The sequence below is a fragment of the Emys orbicularis genome, chromosome 3 (assembly GCF_028017835.1).
Source record: "Emys orbicularis isolate rEmyOrb1 chromosome 3, rEmyOrb1.hap1, whole genome shotgun sequence".
Classification (NCBI taxonomy): Eukaryota; Metazoa; Chordata; order Testudines; family Emydidae; genus Emys; species Emys orbicularis.
Genome location: NC_088685.1, coordinates 102,870,224 through 102,892,931, shown reverse-complemented (window position 1 = coordinate 102,892,931; position 22,708 = coordinate 102,870,224). Strand labels below are relative to the sequence as shown.

The 22,708-nt window shown below is 42.5% G+C and overlaps 1 pseudogene; it reads left to right on the top strand.

The window, feature by feature from the left end:
• The first annotated feature begins 2,918 nt into the window (after window positions 1-2,918).
• On the top strand, window positions 2,919-17,560 carry LOC135876233 (mediator of RNA polymerase II transcription subunit 23-like; annotated as a pseudogene).
• The last annotated feature ends 5,148 nt before the right edge of the window (window positions 17,561-22,708 follow it).

Sequence of the window (22,708 nt, the reverse complement as noted above, 5' to 3'; positions counted from 1 at the left end):
TAAACACACCCAACCAACAGTTTGCAACCAGATACTTTTAAAAACCCCACCCTTATCTCTAACTTAGGCCCCTGAATCACTAACAATTTAAACATTAAAGCCAACTCTGTTAAGAAGACAAACCACCCCATTTTTTTAAAAAAACATCTTTTTTTTTTTTGCAGAATAAAAACCAAACTGCTTTTAAAAACCAACTTTTAAAAACACATTTTGCACAGAAACCCCTATTAGTTTGAAACACACCATACCATCAGTTTGCAGCCATAAAACCCCAGCAGTTTAAAACCCACAGTTTGCAACAAAATACTTTTCAATAAACCCACATGCCTTTAAAAGCCATCTGATTCTGGGGCTGGAGAAACCCAGCCCTGGGGAACCTAGGTCCTGCAGGATAGCCCCATTGTTAGGGGACTTGCAGAAGGGAGGAGTAGAGCTCCATATGAAAACACAAGTGACACAAGTAGTACATTAATAGAATTACAGAACACCCCCCCCCCCCCCACGAAGAGTAACCCTAATAAATGAGCATACCCCAAATAACGGTCAAATCTGGTAACACTCTGGTTAAAGAAGAAGCAAAAAAGTTAGTTAGTATTACCCCCAAATCCCTATGCAACCTGTGTAATACCTGAAGTTTTTTTTTTTTTTTTTAAATTTAACAGTATTAAGCACAACTATAGTTGAAAATGGTTTTTACCTTGGCCTGGTGATGAAATGCACATTTTTAGGATTCCCTCGGAAGATTCTACAACATACATTTCAGCTTTTTGCTGTAAATGGATCTCTTTTACACAAAGACACAAGAGCTAGGTTCTCACAAACTATTTTTTTTTTATTTAAAAGACCTACAGCTCCTTGAAAACAAACCAAGCTGCTCCATTAAAACTTTTAGCTCACTTAAGGGCCACAGAGACCTTCTAGCAGAAACACAGATAGTCACAAAGCCCTTTTCAATAGATTTTTTTTTAATTATTTACAGCTACCAAGTTTTATATCGCTTGTTTGTCCCCTCACCATTCTCTCACTTAATCCTTTTAGATTTCTTACAAATAGTCTTTTTGTTAAGCAGGGTTCTGTAACTTTTTGTGCGGACCAGATGGTCAATATAACGCTGTAAGCAGGCATCTTCCGGTTTGGTCATTTTCTTTAAAACACGGTCAGGGTCTCCACTGAATTGCACAGCATTTATCAAGGACATCCCTTGTGCTAAATGTTCTTGGGATAGGCACAGACATTGCATAGCATAACCTATGGCAATAACAGTGTTTAATAAGCTTTCTAAACACAGCTCGGCACACAGGCCTTGGAGCTTGCAGTTTATATCCATTGAAGTCCAAGTCACACAGTCATGGTGCCACTGGCCTGGTGCATCTATGACACAGCTCTCACAATCTTCAAAAAGCTTTTCCCTAAGGCAGTGATTAAGGACAGCATAAACAGCAACACATACAATAGTCCGCATGACTTTTTTACGCTCACGACATGGCACTGGCTCAGTTAGCTCCATGCCAAGCCTCCTCCTAAACTCATAGCCATCATCCTCGGAGTCCTCTTCAACAATTTGTATCGGCGTTGAGCAAAAACAAGGTGGGCCCGGTTCATCTTCGCTGCTTGATGCAACGCTGTCCAGAGCCTCCAGGTCCTCTAGAAAGGCATCGTCGAGCTGTCGAGAGATTTTTAGAAAAGAAACAAGTGTAAGTTCCCACTGCTTGTTTTTAGATTTACACAACCCCGGTTCCTAACCCCACTGCACACATACAAATCCTCTAACGTTACTTCTAAATCATTCATTTACCTAAGCGACGTCTTTTCCATTCACCTTGTCCACCGGTGACTCCCCCGAGTCATGATCGCCTTCCACCTCCAAGCGGGTGGATGACGAGAGGCCACCACGTTCATCGGGATGTCTCACAAGCAGTTGGGTTTCGGGTTCAGGTTCCGGCGTGTCCATCAACGGCTGGGCCAAAGGGCTCCCCCCGGCCGCTTCCTCCTCCTCCTCAGAACTGTCACTGATGTAGCGCTTTCTCCGTGGATGATCAAAGACCCTCAGGGCTAAAACAAAGTCTGAAGTTCTCATGGGGGTGGTGACAGAGTCCATGTTTCCTCTCAGCCTTTCCACGATTTCTAAAATACGCGTGCTTGGTATGAGATGGCCTCTTTTGCCCGGCTCTGAGACTTATGGGGTGATTGTGCTGCGCTCTGATTGGCAGAGGGAAGTGGGAGGAGTTGTTAGAGGGTTCACATGACCCTCTTCTGGGCAGTTTATCCCGCCCCAGAACCTGCCCTATTTTGGTGAAATCTGCTCTCAGGGCGGCCCGCTGCAGCCAAAACCCATCCGAATTGGTAGAGGGCAGTGAGAGGAGTTCTTAGAGGGGTCACATGACACACCTTGCTTCCGGTCATGTGTCTGGCTTGACTCCAGAAGTAATACCCCCAGTGGAGGGACTTCTGGTGGCAGGTGGGCGGGGATTAAGGGGTCAAAGGGCGGGGTTAATGTTTACTTGACGGTAGGGCTTTCATCAAAAAATCCCCAACCAGCTCCACTGGGAGTCCTGTGGTAGAAGCTCGAGGTGCAGTCAAGTGTGGGGAAAAGGCTTGAGTTGAACTTAATTGTTGAAAGGTCTTTGTTAATAAAGCCAAACCCTAGGGAAGGGTATGAGCTGTTAAGCATCAAGTCCCTTTGTCCAGATCAGTTTTCTCAGTTGGTACCAAGGAAGTCCTTCTGACTACATTCTGATCTCTTAGCCCAAATACAACTGTAAGCTGCTTAGTAATTACCCATCTCTGTTGAGAGAGAAAGGAAAAAGTGAGGGGGACAGGAAAGTGGAGGAGTGTTTATTTCCAAGCCTTACTCCTTCAGTTATTATGAACTTTTGCATGTCTCTTGAAAGATAAGATCATGGCAGAGACCTGTCAACATGGAACTAGAGGTACACAACTAGAAATGAAACAATTGGACTCTGCATTGTAGGTGTTTCAGTAAATTTAGATGATACAATGACAATATCTCTTAAATTGCTTCTAACTACCAAGTGAGAAAACTAGCTGTAACTGAACCAGTGAAGAACTTAAAATAATGCACCTCAAATGAAAAGCAATAGTTTATTTCCCTTCTCCATCCCCTCCTTCCCCTCCCCCCGAGATTTTAATTCAAAACAGTATAATTACTATCTGGCACTTGTCAGAGAAAAACTGAGTTCTCACTCTTTTGTTTGGGTGCAGCAAGTCAGAAGCTTTATTAACTTTTACAATTGTGCAGAGGGAGAGAGCTAAGCAGGTCTCTCTCTCTGATACCTAATTACAATAAGCATTTATACCTTTTATTACAGAAAATAATGAGGGACAGCTGCATTTTGTTATACATAAGCCATTTTGATATTTTATTTTTTAATTGTTTTGACTTTTGCCAACATACAATATTTTTTACACCTTATTTATACAAGGTTACAATAACTTCTTACACAGTACTTTTTTACCCGCCTTACACAATTCTTGGTTTTACAAATCTTGCGTTATCAGGGCTACAGTTAGCCTGACTCTTGCTAACAAACTGTCATGCATTGCAGTTTTTTTCTGACCGTTTTTTTTTTTTTGCTTCCACACACTGTAAATGAAGAAGTTGGCTTTGCAACTTCCTATACCACATTTGTCTCTTTAAATAATGACTTCAGATCTTTGGACCAAGATTCTCAAATATTTAAAAAAAAAAAAAAAAAAAAAGATTTTTGGGTGCCCAACTGGAGAGTTCTTGCCCTTTTTCAGAAGGTATGTGCTCAGCACTTTCTTAAAACCCAAAGATGGAGGCATCCAAAATCACCGATCACCTAAAATTCTTGGCCCTAGCCACCAAAAAGCACAATCCCCAGACATTGTTCTTTCCATACTAAAACTGTTTTAAAAACAATTATATACATTGTATAATTAGGGATAGCTCAGTGGTTTGAGCATTGGCCTGCTAAACCCAGGGTTGTAAATTCAATCCTTGAGGGGACCATTTAGGGATTTGGGGCAAAAATCTGTCTGGGGATTGGTTCTGCTTTGAGCAGGGGGGTGGACTAGATGACCTCCTGAGGTCCCTTCCAACCCTGACATTCTATGATTCTATGATATGAAGCAAAAAGGTAAGAAATGACAAGGAGTACTATTGTTTTTCAGTTTTATAGTAGCAGTAGGGTGACCAGACAGCAAGTGTGAAAAATTGGGACAGGGGTGGGGGGTAATAGGAGCCTATATAAGAAAAAGACCCAAAAATCTGGACTGTCCCTATAAAATCGGGACATCTGGTCACCCTAAGTAGCAGTGTCTTTATTTTTCCCCTAACCAGTCTAACTTTTTTCTTTCTCTTCTTTAGTGTTGAGAGCACTGCTCTAAGGCTAATGACAGCGTTGGGCAGCTCTGAGGTCCAACCACAATTTACTCATTTCCTTAGTGACCCTAGAACAGTTCTTTCAGCAGAGTCAGAAGAACTCAACAGGGCTCTGATTTTGACTCTAGCAAGAGCAACACATATGACAGGGAAGAGTGAATTTGTCAAATAAGGGATAATCTACGTGAAAGTGGATTAAATCATCTTCCTCCAAATAGAGAGATGCCACTCAGGGGCCAACAGCTAGCATTAATGCAATACTAACATTCTGAAATCAAGAACTAAACATCAGGAATTCTGAAGTTAGTTTATTCTACAATGTTAAGTCAGTTAACTTGCACATATGTATTTTCCATTTTAGTTTTCCTTATTAAATTTAAATGCTCATGTACTAATGCACACCATAAATATATATTGGAATGTACAACAGGGCTAAAGTTAATGTTGTGGAAGAAACATTCTGAAACGCGATCTGCAAATCAAAAGAAAACTTGGCTTTTGTGTCCTTTTTTGCCTTTTTATGATTTATAAAGGCCTGAAAGGTTTGGGTGAGTGTTTTGGATAGGAGAGAGTTAAAAGCTTTTTTTCCCCCTGGTTTTATTTTTTACTTTGGAAATTCAGATCTAGTCTGGAGACTGACTGGAGAATTAGTACAATTGTAATATCAAAAAATCCAAGAGAGTGAAAGTTTGAATGGGGAAGGGATTTTTGGCATTTTCTGACTTATTTGCTCGATTTTTGCAACCTTAACATTGCATTAAGCTGTATTTTGAAGGGTTGGCAGAACAGGTCAACCCTCCTGTTCAGATCCAACCCCAGTACCTACCCATCTACTTCGGAAATGTGTGCCTCCGCTTCCTGCCAGTATTTGACATTGTAATCCACAGATTTCTGGAATTGCTTCCAGTGTCCAAATCCCTGGAAACTCTACTGGATCATCTAGGAGGCTTATACAAATTCCATGGTAAGCTCTTCAAGCCCATTAGCTCTTTATACTTGCAATACAATCACTACAGATTCTTCGTCGTGGTGCATATCAGTAAAGTCCTGTCCACGATGGGAAACCAAACCTTATTAGCTAACTGTCTGTCTGTTTTGAAGAGTAACTTGGTTTACTAGCAGAACCATAATGACTGACTCTTTTTGAACACTGATCTAGCTGTTTCAGTGTTGTATGGGCTTTAATATAGTAAACCTTGTTAGCAAAAACCTTATTCAACGCTACCCACTCTATCCAGTCTCTTCCTTCTCAGCAGGGTTCAAACACAGTTTTTTAACTTGGTTGTAATCATGTTGCGTATGACACAAACCATGTTGTAATAATGGCACAACAGTCAGGGCCGGCTCCAGCATTTCTGCCGCCCCAAGCCAAAAAAAAAAAAAAAAAGCCGCGATCGGCGGCGGCAGTTCAGCGGCAGGTCCTTCGCTCCTAGAGGGAGTGAGGGACCTGCCGCCCCCGAATTGCCGCAGGTGCCGCCCCTCTCCCTTGGCCGCCCCAAGCACTTGCTTGTTAAGCTGGTGCCTGGAGCCAGCCCTGACAACAGTGTCAGTCTTGTTCTTTCTACTCCTTGTTTCTTGTCAAGGTCTCCCCATGAGATGCTCTCTAATGCTGTGTATATAGAGAGGCCCTGTAGGAGGAGTTTACTTATTTGTAAATAATATTTTAAGCAATATCACAAACATAGAAATATTGGTTTTGACCTCCTTTTAAATAATCTTTTTGTCCAGTTTCATTTAACATAGTGGTACAGTAACGATAAAAACATGGGGCATTTCAACTTGGTGTATCTGTTTTTACATCACCCTTAATTTTGCATAAGCTTACTATTACCAATATAAAATTAAGTGCGATGCTACAGTGTTTCTGGGGGTTTTTTGTTGGCTGACCATCCAGTGACATACCTGTACAATACTCTTTATTATTATGAGAGGCATCTCAGAGAGTGCACAAACCTCAAGTGGAAGCTCGTCCATGCCATCATTGGTTCTCTCAAAGATAATCGACCACAAGGCTGGTGTCTAAGTGACACTTATATCAAGTCTGCTATGAATGTACGAGAAGATAATCCGTGGATCCCCGATAACACTTATTATTGCAAACTGATTGGAAGACTAGTAGACAATATCCTTTTTATAATGATTTGTGCTTAAGGAAGATTATCAGTATTGTAGTTTTAGTTCACCAGAGTTTAGTTATGCTCCATACAGTTGAAATACTGCAAGACTGAGAGCTTGTCTCCACTTACTGGGGGATCGACGCGCAACGATCGATCCACCGGGGGTCGATCTAGACCCACTAAATCGACCACTGATCACTCTCCTGTCAACTCCGGTACTCCACCGGAACGAGAAGCATAAAGTAAGTCAGCGGGAGAGTTTCTTCTGTCAACCCAGCGTGGTGTAAATACCGCAATAAGTCGACCTAAGGTACGTCGACTCCAGCTACGTTATTCATGTACTTGGGTCGAGTTGCGTAACTTAGGTCGAGTTAGCCCCATAGTGTAGACCTGCCCTGACTCTCCCTGGTCATCCTCTTCCCCTTTTCTCTAATGCCAACCTGCTGAGAAGTTGGCTAGTTCTCTGTGCACATTTGTTATCCTCCTCCCACAGCTCCACCATTTCCCCTACTATGCTGAGATGTCCAACTTCGGGAGAGCTGGACTTGTCTCTCTGATTAAGGGAAACTAAAAGCATATAAACCCCTAGTTTACATATGTTTTAAGCATCTAATGATGCTAGTGATTCCACTGTCCTATAAGTATAAAAAAGCACTTTGTGTTGTTGATCTGGAACAGTGGCAATCAGATAGTCATTGTTATTTGTTCTTTGTCTATTCAAGAGTTTAATTTTTTTCAATGTTGCCACCTGAAAAATTCTAATTTGAGTAGTATGTTTACATTTAATAATATACTTCAAAACAGATTATTAATAGTGTAGAAAATTTTCACCATTTTTCTAATAAACAAAATATCTTAGGTTTAGTGTAAATGGACTCTGACATGGCCCAAACCCAATAAATCTTCCTGTCAGAAAAGTATCTGTTGTATTGTGTGTATGTATGTGTTTCTATATATACAGATATTTCTCTAGATATTTATTTTAAAAATGCTTTCCAATAACTGACTTATCATCTTAAATATGTGCCTTTGGTTGACTGTGGCCATTAGTTTCATTCAGTACTGTCGTGTGTGTGTCTGTTATAAAAAATACATGCACGTATTATCAGGAATTTGTGGGACTCTATTTTTTTGTTTGTGTATTAGATATATTTTGTGTTAAATACAGTTTGTACATGCAGAACTACATTGTTTGCGTCTTACCAGTCCCCATGTGGGAATTTGTTGTTTTCCTTAATCATTGTTACCTATGGCTGGCAAGTCGCCTGGTCCATTTCCAAACTGCGACTGGCGATTCAATGAGTTTCCTAACCCAGCTGCCCATGCTCTTCATGTTACCTGTGTTGAACTCATGGCTTTGGCTGTTCCAGGAAAGGATGTGGGCAATGCACTTCTAAATGTTGTGTTAAAGAGGTATGTTGGACTTACAGAACTGCTCTCTACAAAAAGCAGTACAGTGGTTACAAATTGCTCACTGGTTCTGAAACTTCCTTTTCTTAAACGTTGTTTTATATATTGATCTCTTTGGGAGGCGAGCAGTAATATGGTGTTGGATATCATTCTAAGAGCCAAGAACAAAAAATGCGTGTGGTGAATACCTATACCTTAGATCCCGATGCTGGTGTTGACTGAGACTCAGCTTCATGTGGGAGAGATGGTGGAAGTACCGTACATTTGTCAGCAACTTGTCCAGTGTGTTCATAGGCGTTAACAGGAGGGCAAAGGAGGCATGTGTAGCACTCATCCAGAGGGGGAGGGCCATCAGCTCCTGTAACAAAAGATCTTTGACTGCAGGGGAGGGAAAGCAGAAAAATTGGTAGGATGCTTGAGGTCCAAAAGTGTATCATAGTTTATATTTTTATATGCATTTAATATCTGTTATCATAATTTTCATTTTTGCCATGTGATAATGGAACTGCATTTTACAGATCTCATTCTGTGTTGCCACATGAGACATTTGGACTTCATTCCTAAGCTCAGTGACTTGCTTTTTGGGCCAGCAGGTACTGAAAGAGTTGTAAAGGGACGAAGCACCTTGCATTTAATCAGTGACTCAGACGGCCATCTCTAAGTGGTCATGATAAGTTGAAAGAAAGGATTCCTTTCCCACCTTTCTCAGCCAAGGAAGGTTGCCTTGATGCAGGCTTTGGGACCATGGGGAAATGAGTCATCAAAGGAACCGATATCACTGTGAAGACTTTATTCATACAAATGCCTCTAATGAAAATACCTTAAAAGAAAACATGCTACAGGAACAAAATTGTTTAAAAAGTTTTCCATGCAGTGTCAATGTGGTACTCAACTAACCAGTTAAATAAACCACATAGTCACGTGTTTGTATATATAGCTTTTTCTTAAGACAAAATGTCTATAATTTCTCTAGGAATATATTTCATTCATCATAAATACATCAAATGTCCTGAGAAATTTTATATAACTTCAGACTTTTTTTCCCCCTCTGTATTTGTAGTCAGCCTCTGGTGCCAAGAGAGAATATCACAGCTTGGATGAATGCTATTGGACTGATTATCACAGCCTTACCAGTGAGTCTGTATATATTTTAAAAATTTCTGAACAGAGAAGAGAATGCATTCTTCCATAAAAGCTGATATAGGTGGTAATCTCTGTGAGGGATTAGTGCGACTAGTTTCTTTGTGATGCACCTGGAGTAGTTCCAAAAGCCACTGGGAAGCTTATGAAACACCTGTGCTTTGTCCTTCATTGTCTGACCAAACCCACTGTGGGACTGGGGAGAGAGAGAGCGCGAAAACTGGATTTTTCACAATCTTGTTTCCTCGGTACCTTGTGGGGAAAATAAAGTTTTGCTATACATTAACTACAAAACATTTCTTGTGCAGTGTTTAAGCTTGAGAATGAAGTCAGAAAATTCTCTAAGATAAGAAGTCTGATGTAACATTAACTCTGCACATCCCATATAGCTTTATTGAGCATAATGGAATAGGAATAAATCATAGAAAGGAAGTGTAAAATGTAACAAGGAAAACAAGAATAGAAAATATGTATAACTGAGTTTAAATTGTTCTAGTAGAAATTTTCATCTTTTGAAGATACTGAGTTTTAGTGTTTGATGACTCAGCTTCAACACTGATGAATATTTTTGATTTAATTTCCTTTTTTCACCCCTTTTCTGCTCCGGTCCCCTTTCCACTTGATCTACCAAAGTTATTTCCACACCCTGCCCAGTTACATCACGCATCACTTTGAAACCCTCCATTGTCTTCCTATTTCTCATTGTAAAAAATGTAAGCTTCTCATCTTCATCTACAAGTTCCTGCATCTCTGTTTTCTTTGCTCCTTACAGTCTCCTACCTTAACACCTCCCTTTGTCTCCTTTTCCCATCATTATCCCTAGCCTCTGTTTGCCAGAAGCTGGGAGTGGACGACAAGGGATGGATCACTTGATGATTACCTGTTCTGTTCATTCCTTCTGAAGCACCTGGCATTGGCCACTGTTGGAAGACGGGATACTGGGCAAGATGGACCATTGGTCTGATCCAGTATGGCCGTTCTTATGTTCTTAGCTTGTGCCTTGTATTGTTCCTATGCCTGGAACAGTTCCCCGATCTTCTTCCACCAACTGCCATTCTTTTCTGCTTCAGATCACTCTTTAAATTCCATATTTTCAAACAGTCCCTCCACCCTTCCTTTCATTAACAATCCCCATGCTCTCTCTCTCCTGGACTGGTGGTATCTTGTCTTATTTAGATATTAAGATCTTTGTCAGGAAATGGGTAGGTAAAGCATTTGGGTAAATTAAGAATGTTATATAAATATTTTTAATAATTTACAGTAATCTGAGGGAGGTGGGGGAGAAAGTATTCTCTTTTCTTCTAAAAGTTAAAAGAATAAAAATCATTTGGGGTTTTTTGTTTTGCCAGGAGCCATACTGGATTGTCCTCCATGATGGAATTGTAAGTGTTATCAACAGTCCTAGCTTGACATCAGAAACATGGGTTGGTTGCCCATTCCAGCTCTTTGACTTCACAGCTTGCCATCAGTCTTACTCTGAGATGAGCTGTAGCTACACTTTAGCATTGGCACATGCCGTAGGGTGACCAGATGTCCCGATTTTATAGGGACAGTCCCGATTTTTGGGTCTTTTTCTTAAATAGGCTCCTATTACCCTCCACCCCCTGTCCAGATTTTTCACACTTGCTGTCAGGTCATCCTAACATGCCGTGTGGCACCATTCTAGCATTGGCCAACTTTCCCTCATTCCAAAGTATGTATAATGGGTAACTGATCATTTAAAGTACACTTTTGACACCCCTTCTGTACTGTGTACAGCAAAACAATATGTTCAATATGTACACAAGGAAGTGTGTGGCGGAGAGAGAAAGCAAATCAGAACAAGTAATCAAAAAATCCTCTAAAACATGGGTGATGGTAGGGTTTTTTGGTTTTTAAGCTGGTTCTTGTCTCTTTTATCTGTATCTTTAGGCTCTCCACCAGTGTTTGGTAGCCTTCAGGATATGATGTAAAGCATATTTTATCTCATTTAGCTTGTGTTTGGTTTTTTCTTACTCATTACAGTTTGGCTACAGCTTATACTGGCAGTGGCAATACACTTGCTTAATGCCATCCATTATGATCAGCTCTGCGTAATTTTGTTTTGAATCTTTGTATGTAGCATTTGTAGCCAGTGGGGGAAGTTCTTTGTAAATTAATAGACATTGCAGTGATACACTTGGAGATGTCCTTAGCAAGCCAGGAAGCTGTAGCATTTCATACCTTGCAGTTTATTAAAAGTTTAGTTAAAATGTATTTCTATGCTGCCTTTTAATGGGAGCGTTCAGAGCATGTGTGGGGGCTTTAACTCAGCTTTCATTTTAGCTTTTCAGTTCATCTTTTAATATTCTGTCCTGGATTTATCATTATCTACGTAAGTGGGAGATGGCATGAGGTACTAGTCACAATTAGGTGACCCTATTCAGTGACTTAGTGCCAGTGTCACTACCTAAGAGGCCTGCATTTGACTCTCCCTTTCATTCTCCAGGCTGATCTTGGGTGAGCCTATGCAGCTTCTAGTCCTTGGGGCTGTGTGAACCATTCATAGCTCAGTCATGGTCCCTACGGCTAGTTGTGCTGACATACTGAGTATGGTTCTATGAGTGTTATTCAGCAAGTGTTCAGTCATTTTTAACATGAGCACTCAAGTTTAGGTTTTAGGGGAGAATGAAACACTTTGACTGTATTTCCACCATAGCAAAATGCTGTCACTCCCAACCAGTCTGAGGTAGAGCAGGAAAACCCCAAATGCAGTCATAAATGTCTGAGAGTAATGAGTGACGATAATATTGAATGTTGAAAAATGGTGTTGATTTTGGTGGCATGGCTACTTTAACGTAAGATAAATGTACAAAATAGTGATGTGTCCTGTTTGAACTACTGCAGATTCCTCACTGAAGTCTTGATACCCATAGTGAAGACAGAATTCCAGTTACTTTATGTTTACCACCTTGTTGGTCCTTTTCTACAGCGGTTTCAGCAAGAGAGGACACGATGTATGATAGAGGTAAAATATAGCTCTTGTCCTGGCTTTTACAGTCTAATTCTGTGTGGTCTTTGAAACTCAAAAGCTGGGGAAATCTTTGAAATTAAAGCCCCAGTCCTGCAATGAGCTCTGTGAGAAAAGAACCCTCTGCTTTCATGGTGCTCGCTACTTGAAGGGAGATAACCCACCCGCTTATTAAAAGTTTATTACTTTTTAGTATAGAAAGAACTTAGCATTTAAAGTAATTAAACATCAGGGTCAAATATATACACACATTTTATCACTCTTGCAGTGTATGCATAATAAATTATAGACAGGACTGGTTGCGCTAGTTAAAGCTGTAGTTAAGGTTACCTAATGCTCTCCATTGTAAGTAAGGCCCTACCAAATTCATGGTCCATTTTGGTCAATTTCACGGTCATAGGATTTTAAAAATCGTAAATTTCATGATTTCACCTATTTAAATCTGAAATTTCACGGTGTTGTAATTGTAGGGATCCTGAGCCAAAAAGAAGTTGTGGGGGGGGGGTCGCAAGGTTATTGTAGGGAGTATTATGGTACTGCTACCCTTACTTCTGCGCAGCTGCTGGCGGGGCGCTGCCTTCAGAGCTGGGCAGCTGGAGAGCGGCGGTTCCTGGCTGGGAGCCCAGCTCGGAAGGCAGAGCCACTGCCAGCAGCAGCGCAGAAGTAAGGATGGCATGGTATGGTATTGCCACCCTTACTTCTGCGCTGCATCGGTGGGGCACTGCCTTCAGAGCTGGGCATCCGGCAAACAGCCGCCGCTCTCCAGCCACCCAGCTCTGAAGGCAGCGCAGAAGTAAGGGTGGCAATACTGCGACCCCCCTGTAACTCCCTTTTGGGTTAGGACCCCCAATTTGAGAAACACTGGTCTCCCCTGTGAAATCTGTATAGTAGAGGGTAAAAGCACACAAAAGACAAGATTTCACAGGAGGGAGACCAGATTTCACGGTCCGTGATGCGTTTTTTGTGGCCATGAATTTGGTAGGGACCTAATTATAAGAACCTTTTTCAGTTGCGTACAACTTTGCCAAACTTCAGCCATTCAAGTTGAAATTTTTCATGATGGGTATCTGCCTCGGGTTGAATATTTTTGTAAAGTTTTAATTAAAATGGTTCCATTGTTTCTGAGCATGTACCCATGTGTTTTTTTTTTAAGTATAAATCTTGCAATTGTTTCATTACTTTCATGTTTTGGAATAAATGCTTGAAATTTGGCAGGGGAGTCACCTTAGTGTCATGGATGCATCTTGCCATCCACGTGAAATTTTCCCAAATTTGGCCAAGTTATAAGCCCCTGAAAATTCCCAGCTTTGACATGCTAAGTAGAGACTGTAGCAGCTAAATTCTCTGAAGATTCTCAGTGCTCCCCTTGGTGGTATCCCAGGAGCATGGAGGATGAGGAAGATCTACCCTGATTGGACTGCAGGAGGGGTAGGGCAGAGAGAGAGAGAGAGGGAGGGAGGGAATTGCAGGACCCAGAGGATGGGGAGGACAGCAGAACGGGGTAGGAGCCAGGGGTTGGTGCCAGAAGCTGATGGAGTGAAGAGCAGCAATGGGGAAGGAGGAGAAAAGAGAGGGGGGAGTATATAGACACAAATGAGGGGATGAATAGGAACAGAGGTGGGACAAACAGCCTGGGGACACAAGGGCAGAGAGGTCTTTAACTACTAGAGAATACTCCTCTCAGGAAACCTGAGTCTTTAAGTTCCTCTGTTGTCAGGAAATAGTGTGTATCTTATCTCCCTCTAGTGGCTGGTCTACATAGAGACTAGCAACTGACTATGGCTACCAGTTACTCTGTTATCTCCACTCGGTCTGTGCTGTGGAACTTAAGATCAAAACCCTGCTGATGATCCAAGTTGGGGATCAGTATGACTCCACATAAGGCAACTTTCGGGGGTTTTTTTAGTTTGTCTTTTTTAAAAGACCATTGTTTTTTTAATGTAATTTCTTCGTTAAAAGAACATTAGGCCTGCATACCTGCAAGGGAGGCAAATTTCCTATCTTGGCATGACATTTAGGAGTGTTTGACTATGCAACTTTAATATTCTTTTGATATTTTTGGATGTAATGTGTGAACATATGATGGAATAAGTGTATGTATAATATAGCTAAGTAATCATGTGACCTTGTTATTGTGTATTTATAATCTTGCTCCTTATTTCTCCCATTTCTTTGTAACTCTCACCTATTACCTTATGCTGTCTTTTGGGTTTAATTTTATTCCTTTAGACTTACAAAACCACAAAAAATCATATTCTGTGCTGCAGGCGACCCTTTACATTTCTTTAAATAACACATATCACAATAGAAAGACAACACTGCAACAAATTCCATCATATGCCAGCAATAATTTGCTAAATTTTACAGCAAAAAGATTGAAGAATTAAAAAAAAAAAGGAAAAATAAACTATTCAGGGCAGGAAAGAGCATCTTTTTATACATTTCTATAAAGCACCTAGCACACTTCTGAGTGCTGTATACTGTACACAGCCACTAAATATTGCCTCCAGTGGCTTCTTTCTCTCTTCCCTCAGTCAGGAAGAAAATAGATTTTTTATATCTGTATTCCGTATGCAGAGCAAGAATATAATGCTCGTCTAGAAAAGTAAAGAGAAAAGACTTAAAATTTCTTAGTCGCTTTAATCCACTGACCATCTCATTACTTCTCCATAAAATTCTCACTCTGTTCCTGAGAGAATCAAAGTCCCAATGATGTATTCACTTTATCCTCTGCCTCCCAAATAGGGAACAAATACCTTTTGACTTAGCTGACTAATCATAGAGATCAAATGTTAAATACTCCTAGGCTGAAACATGTTTGCACAAAACATTTGTTTAATAAATACAAACAAACATTCTTTCAAATCATGATCTGTTCATGGAGAATTCATGAACAGTTAAAAGAATATATTAAAAAACAAGCAAACCCAGATGTTTCCCAGCTTTAGGTACCACTGTTCATTAATTAGCATTAGTTTATGTCCATCAACTAATAGGAGACTTTAAAATCTTTTTCTGTATTAGCATAGCACTCTCTAGGACTCCAGCAAATCACATAAGCACATGCTTAAAGTCTGTTTCAGTCAATGAGACTTAAGTTTGTGCGGTACTTTGCTGAAGAGGAATAGTTTGCTAACTCTGAACCTAGTAAAAATCTGATTAAAAGCATTGGGTATCAGACTACATAAATAAAACTACCATAATTCAGATTTTTAGGAAGGTTATTAAATTATTCTGATTTCCAAAGTGAGGCGCCGTGGGGCCAGTTAGGCTACATGTATGCTGTGAGCTAGGAATGTGATTCCCTTGCTCATGTACGCATACTCGTGCCAGCTCTCATCGAGCTAGTACGAGTACAAATAGCAGTGTAGCTGTGGTACCACAGGTAGGGCAGCGTAGGCACAGCTGAGCCGTGCCTAGTACAAACCCACGTGAAGCTGGTCGGTATGTATTCGGCACAACCGTGCCTCTACTGCCGCTGCCTGTTTGTACTCATGCTAGCTCAATGAGAGCTTGCGTGAGTATATGTACATGCGCAGGGGAATCACACTGCTGGTTCATAGTGTAGACCAGGGTGGCCAACCTGTAGCTCCGGAGCCACATGCGTCTCTTCAGAAGTTAATATGAGGCTCCTTGTATAGGCACCGACTCCGGGGCTGGAGCTACAGGCACCAACTTTCCAATGAGCCGGGGGTGTTCACTGCTCAACCCCTGGCTCTGCCACAGGTCCGTCCCCCACTCCACCCCTTCCCACCCCCTCCCCTGAGCCTGGCGTGCCCTCGCTCCTCCCACTCCCCCCCAGAGCCTCCTGCACGCCACAAAACAGCTGATCAGGAGGTGTGGGGAGGGAGGAGGAGGCGCTGATCGGCGGGGCTGCTGGTGGGTGGGAGGCGCTGGAAGCAAGATGTGGGGAGCTAATAGGGGGCTGCTGTCGTATTACTGTGGCTCTTTGGCAATGTACATTGGTAAATTCTGGCTCCTTCTCAGGCTCAGGTTGGCCACCCCTGGTATAGACATAACCTTAGAGTTGTCAGACTTCTTTCACACGAAAGCAAATGTTTAACAGGAAGTTCAGATAAGTAGAAGATGCACATAATAAATGTATTTCTCCTCCACAAAAGAATAAACTTAAAAATATAGCGTGTAAATCCAGACAGCAAATGTTTTCAACTTTTTATTTTCATTTGGTTTTTATGTGTGAAAACAGATTGGGGTGGCATTTTATGAAATGCTTCTGGATGTGGACCAATGCAGTACACATCTGAACTACATGGATCCCATATGTGATTTCTTGTATCATATGAAGTACATGTTTACTGGGGACAGCGTAAAAGATCAAGTAAGTGAACAATATACCTTGAAGCTAAAAGCAAGGTTACATTTAATCTAACAATTTGTACCATGATCTCTTTTTGTGTATGATCTTAAATGTAAAAAGATCACAGAACCCTTCACAGCTGTGTACATTCCCAATCAATTACTGGTACAGTTTTTCTCAGTTAGAAGCTGTAGGCTAGATTTTGAGACAGATTTCAGACCACAGGGAAATTGTGACTAGAGTTTGATTTTCTTTATGAGATGGCAATAGGAGTGCTGCTATATAAATGTCAGTGTGTTTGATTCATAAGCATTTATGTTTAGATTTTTGTGCTGTTTCAATCCACACCTTCTGAGTTTTACTTTGAGCTTTAGGTTCAAATTAAATAACCAAATTTCATCTGGTTTTGTTGCAAAAGCATAAAACATCCCATGTTCACCAAAAGGGTTCTTGAACTTTAATTAATCTTTTACTGAAACCTGATCCAGGTTTCTATTTTGTAACAAAGTGTAAAGTCCAGATAAGCGTTATGTTTCCTGAATGAATTTTGCACGGTTTTGGTTGAGTCCTAGACCGAGGAGGTTTTGGGATGAGAACTGATGAAATTCAGAGATTCATTTAGGTAGCATTTACGATAAATCTGTCTTGCCGTATTGTTCTAGGGTATCATTCTTCTCTTGAGTTAAAATGTGTCAAATTACTTTGTGTTTTGATAATACATTTTTCAGCATTTGTGGGTACGTCTAAACTACAGCTGGGAACGTACTTCCCAGCGTGGGAAGACGGATGCGCTACCAGTGTAGCCAGGGTAGCACAAGTGGCTGCTCAAGTGAGTTGCCTGAGTACAAACCTGCCCAGCCCCCCCGGGAATGTACTTTAGTGACTAGCCAAGCCGCTGCCCTTGCTATCCCCCAGCTATACCACTGTGTTTAGCGCATTAGCTTGAGAAGAGCTAGTGCATGTCCATTTGCCTGCACTGGGAAGCATACTCCCAGCTGCAGTGTAGATGTATCCTGAGGGGTCTTGTTTTGTTTTGTTTTTTATAGGTAGAGAAAATTATTTGCAATTTAAGACCGTCTTTGAAACTCCGTCTACGTTTCATAACACACATCAGCAAAATGGAACCAGCTGCTATTCCTCAGCAATCCATCAACAGCGGGTCTCCAGCACCACAGCCTAGCCAAGTGCCTGTTAATGTTGCTTAGCCAGTAACACAATAGAACAGGACATCACACTGGTGTCTATATGAAGACTCTTTTCTATTGATCAAGATGAAACTCTCTTTGGTCTGAACTTGGTGACATTGTGTAACAAGGGAAGAGAACCATCTCCAGCCTGCTGCTTCATTTTGATTTGTGTGGTGAATCAGTTTGTGCATCATCTGCACTCCACTCCACTCTTCCTGTTTATATCAGAGACTAGATAAGGGATGTGTTGAACTGGTCAAAGGTATGCTGCAAACAGTGACATTTGTGGATGTCTGATAAGATGACTATTTTGTAAAGCAGCTCCATATCCCTCTTCAAACCATCGTAGTTTTCCTTCTTTCTATCTGTCTATATTAGCTTTTTTCAGAGGTGCCTAGAATGGTGGTATGTAAAAACCTAGTTTTCTTTTAAATGAAAACGTTAATCCTAAATGTCAGCCAGATTCTCTCTTCAAACCCTGGGATCGAATATTAATCCATGGACTAAACATAAAGATGGATACTTCAATTGTTATTCACCAGTACTGTCTACTTAATCACTAGGGGACAGATATTGATCCTCACTCATCTTGAATACTGCCTTTTTGAAGTCAGTGGGACTACCCATGTAATAAGGTACCATCCGACATGAGTAGAGGCGGCACCGTCACATCTTGCGTGCACAAATCCCTTTTACTTGACCTCCCGCTCATGATGAGAGTGAGCTGTGAAAATTAATGTTCTTGATTTTTGATCATATGAACAAGTTTAGTCCCACAGGGAGGGCGCTTAACTACATGCTTAAGTTCCAATGGTGTAAGTCAATGAGACTTGCATATCTGATTAAAGTTAAGGCTGTGTTTAAATGCTTTCTTCAATTGGGGATTTAGGGCTTGTCTGTGCATACAGCACTGCAGCAGCACAGCTGCAGCACTTTAGTGAAGACACTGCTACACGGACAGGAGAGCATCTTCTGTCATCGTAGCTAATCCACCTCCATGAGAGAGGGTAGTTATGTCGATAGGAGAAGTCCCCCCTCCCTCTCTCCCCCCCCCCCCCCCCAGTTGACAGCACTGTATACGCTCGGGGTTAGGTGGTACGACTACGTCGCTCAGGGGGGTGGATTTTTCAGGCCCTTGAGCAACATAGTTATACCGATATAACTCTGTAGTGTAGACCTGGCCTTAGACTAGGTCTACACTACCCGCCTGAATCGGCGGGTAGAAATCGACCTCTCGGGGATCGATTTATCGCGTCCCGTCGGGACGCGACAATCGATCCCCGAATCGACGCTCTTACTCCACCAGCGAAGGTGGGAGTAAGCGCCGTCGACAGGAAGCCGCAGAGGTCGATTTTGCCACCGTCCATACAGCGGGGTAAGTCGGCTGCGATACGTCGAATTCAGCTACGCTATTCGCGTAGCTGAATTTGCGTATCTTAAATCGACCCCCCCCTGTAGTGAAGACGTAGCCTGAGTCTCTTTAATGACTGTGAATGATTCATTGTAAACTAGGGAATTTACTTATGTCTTCATTAAAGTAAATAGATGAGCAGTGGCTTTGATCTAGCGTGAACTAACAGGCTGCTAGATTATTAGCCAAAGACCATCTAAAATGGAACTGTGTTTAAAATCTGTGTATTCAATTAAGATTTGCTGGTTGATATTTATTTTCCCTGGTTGGGAAATGGTGTAATTTTTATTAGTCAGTCACGGTTGGATTTTTATCACATCCAAGCTTTATTTTAGGTTTGTATAATCCACTACTTTAATTCTTCATATTTTATTTGTGTATGTGTACTGTCAGTTGTTTACCAGGTATGACTGGATAACAAAAGTGAAAATAGTCTCAATTAAGATTTGTAAAATATTGATCATATTTGACATCTTTAAATAATTTTTTAATTAAAAAAACCCTTCAAATTTATGGTAATACTGTTTGCTATCTTACACCTTAGTATTTATTTGCCATGCTCTTCAGTTTAAAAATAGGGGTTAATTAGAACATCTAAGTCTCTCTGTTCTAAATCTTCTACAACAATACCATCTCAGACAATGATCTCCACAGAACTCACAACTTTAGTAAGGTTAGGCCTCATGAGCACCTCCTGCTGAAAGCCCTGGTGCTTTAAAAGATAGTGTTGATTCAGTAGAAAGAATTCTTCATATTAGTCTGCATAGTCAACACCTAGCATAGTGTTAGAAGGCACTATATTGTCATACTCCCCAAGATTCTAACAAGTGGTCCAGTGTGAGTAATTATGAACTGTCTTACCTATATTCATCTTACAGTTTGCATAAGGTATACAACTTCACAACAGTTTAGGACAGGAACAGTAATACTTCTGCATGCTGTTTAAAAAGCTGTCTTGCTCCATTCCAAAGTTGAGTTAAGTGAGTCTCATGTCTGCCAGACTGGATTTGGTAACACACTGCACCTAGGTGCCCTCCAGAAATCCAGTACACATCTTGAATTTTAGTCTGCTTCTCCAGAGGCCTCTCCAAAGGTTATTCTGAGGCAGAGCCAAAGGGTCAATTGATAGGGTTGGGAAACAGAAGGGCTGAGTTCTGTTCCCGGGTCTGCTATATCACTTTGGTCAAATCACTTACCTCTCTGTGTTTCAATTTACTTCTCTGTAAAACTGAGATAATATTTACTCACCTTTCTAAAGAGGTTTAAGATGTATGAATGAAAAATGCTGTATAAGTATCAAGCTTCATTACTGGTGCATGCGTGACCTCTGACCGAACAATAGCAACTATGTGCACGCACACTACAGAATAGTCCTATACTATGTAGAAATAATTCTTGGGGTTGGCCTGGGACTAGAATGTACATCTGCAGTTCTGTGTAGCACTTATTTATGGTCATTGGTCTTGCGTGGAGAGTAACAGAATTTGGCCTCCTGCTTTTAGGAGCAAATGTTTAGAGCTATTGGGAACCCTAAAACCTGTGAGGTTTTTCTCACCCTTTAAAATTGGAGCCTGAAATCTTTTGTTTCTTCGCTAAGCAAGCTGCAACAATATAAATTAGCCCTCTCCCTCCATCTAGTGTCTACCTGTGTACATAAATGGGTTCAGTAGCTCAGTGTCTAAGCTCCTTCAGTTCCTGGCCTATGCAGAGATGACAAAATGTGAAATTGGACTGAGGCCATCAAAAGATAATGTTTGGCCACTACCAGCCTGGGTTTGAACCTGTGACCTAAAGCTGAAAGGCTCTCTGTCCCATTAACAGTCTCCTGAGTCATTCTGTCTTTAGCTAGGTGGTAGAATTACTGTCCAATGGGTTTAAGTATTTTTTAAATACATAAAAGTGTTGGGATATAGTCTCCCTTTAATGTGTGTGCAAAGCTCATTAGCAGGCTTCCGAGGTTGTTGCCCTAGACCAGTGGTTTTCAACTGATTACACATTGTGGTCCACAGGGGCCAGTGGCAGGGCAGCGGCGGGCCAGGTGGCAGGGCAGCGGCAGCCCTGACCCCATCCCTCGCTGCGCGGGCCGCCCCACTGCTTGCCCTGGACCCCGCGGGGATGGCTGGCTACCCTGGACCTTGCCATGGGGCTGCCCCGGGCCCCACGGGTCCGGCCAGCTGCCCACCCCGGACACCTTTTGAACCACACCAAGGGAACAACTCTACACGTTCATTCTCCACGCATTTCACTTCTTCACCGTCGTGTCCCACCACGATACCAAGTGGCAGGACCTTCTACCACCTGTAGAGGGTGAGGAACCCCAGTGGACCAGCCTATATTCCACCCTAGTCCCACGGCCTGCCCAGGATGTCGGTTGGTGGCTCCCCAATAGAGCCGTAAGCACGGGCGTGTACCTAGCGCGGTTCACCCCCATCCCCTATGCCTGCCCCTTTTGCTGTGTGAGGGAGACTCTGGCGCATGTCTATCTAGAATGCGCCAGGTTGCAGCCCCTATTCCGGCTCCTCCAGAATCTCCGGTTGAGGTTCTGGCTGCACTTCTCCCCACACCTTTTCAAATACGCACACCCTGTCCATGGCCCCACGAAGTTGTGAGACCTCCTAGTCAACCTCCTCCTGCCGTGTAGAGTTGTTCCCTTGGCACGGTTTGAAAGCGAACTGGCAAGCTCCAAAGTGGCCATATATACAATACCAGGAGGAGGCTGCTGGATGGGGAGGTGCTCTGCGACTGAGGCGCCTATTTCCGTTCCTCCCTTGTCTCACATATCCGGGCAGAGTTCCTGTGGGCGGCATCTGCTGGCTCCCTAGACAGCTTTGAGGAGCCGTGGGGTTGTCTGGGGTTCTCTGCTCAGTGTCCCCATCTGCATTCCTAATTTTGAACCTATGACCCCCACTCCCTGCCCTTAGTTGTCCCCCACATTCAGTTGGATCCCAGGTCCAGTGGCTCCTCCTACAAGGCTAGGAAAGGGGCCTTTAGATGTGGACGGGCTTCTGCCCGCCTGCCTCCTGGAATTTCAATAAGGCCCTGGAGCTTGCAGTACCGGCTGGCTGCCCAGACCCCCGGACCATCCCAGTCCAGCCAGAAGCCCTGGACCCATCGGGACCGGCCGGCTGCCCCGGAGCATGAGGGGTGGGCCGGCTGCCCTGGATCTGGACCCCAGATCTCGTGGGGCTGGGTAACTGCCCTGGACCCAGACCCTGCTGGAGCCCCTGACCCCACGGGGCCTGCTAGCAGCCCTGACTCCGGATTCCCACCATGCAGGGCAGGCCAACAGCCCCGACCCCATTCCCGCCACTCTGGGCAGTGGGGCAGCCTGGCTGGACCCCTCCACGCTTGGCTCGGACCCCTTCACACCAGACAGCTGGGAACCCGGCAGACCCTGGTCATGCAGGCGGGCCTTTAGCAGACAGCTGAGCTGGGCTGCAGTTGTGTGCTACTTCCGTGGGTTGAGAACTGCTGCCCTAGACCATTGGAATAAGGTACCTGACCAACAGAAACAGATACCAGAATTGTTTGATGTGAGTGTCCTTTAATCTCTTATCTTAACCATCAGTGGTCTAAAAAGAAATTATTGTTTGCCTAACGTTGCCTACTTTGGACTGAATGCTTTAGGTTAGAAGTTGCGCTTTTTTGCTCCTGCTTTAAATGACTATCACAGCAAAGCATAGTTTGTGTACAATTTCAGTCCTACATTTGGGTGGCTGATCATAGATTTTAAAACTGAAGGTGAGACCCTCAGCTGCCCAGGCAATGGC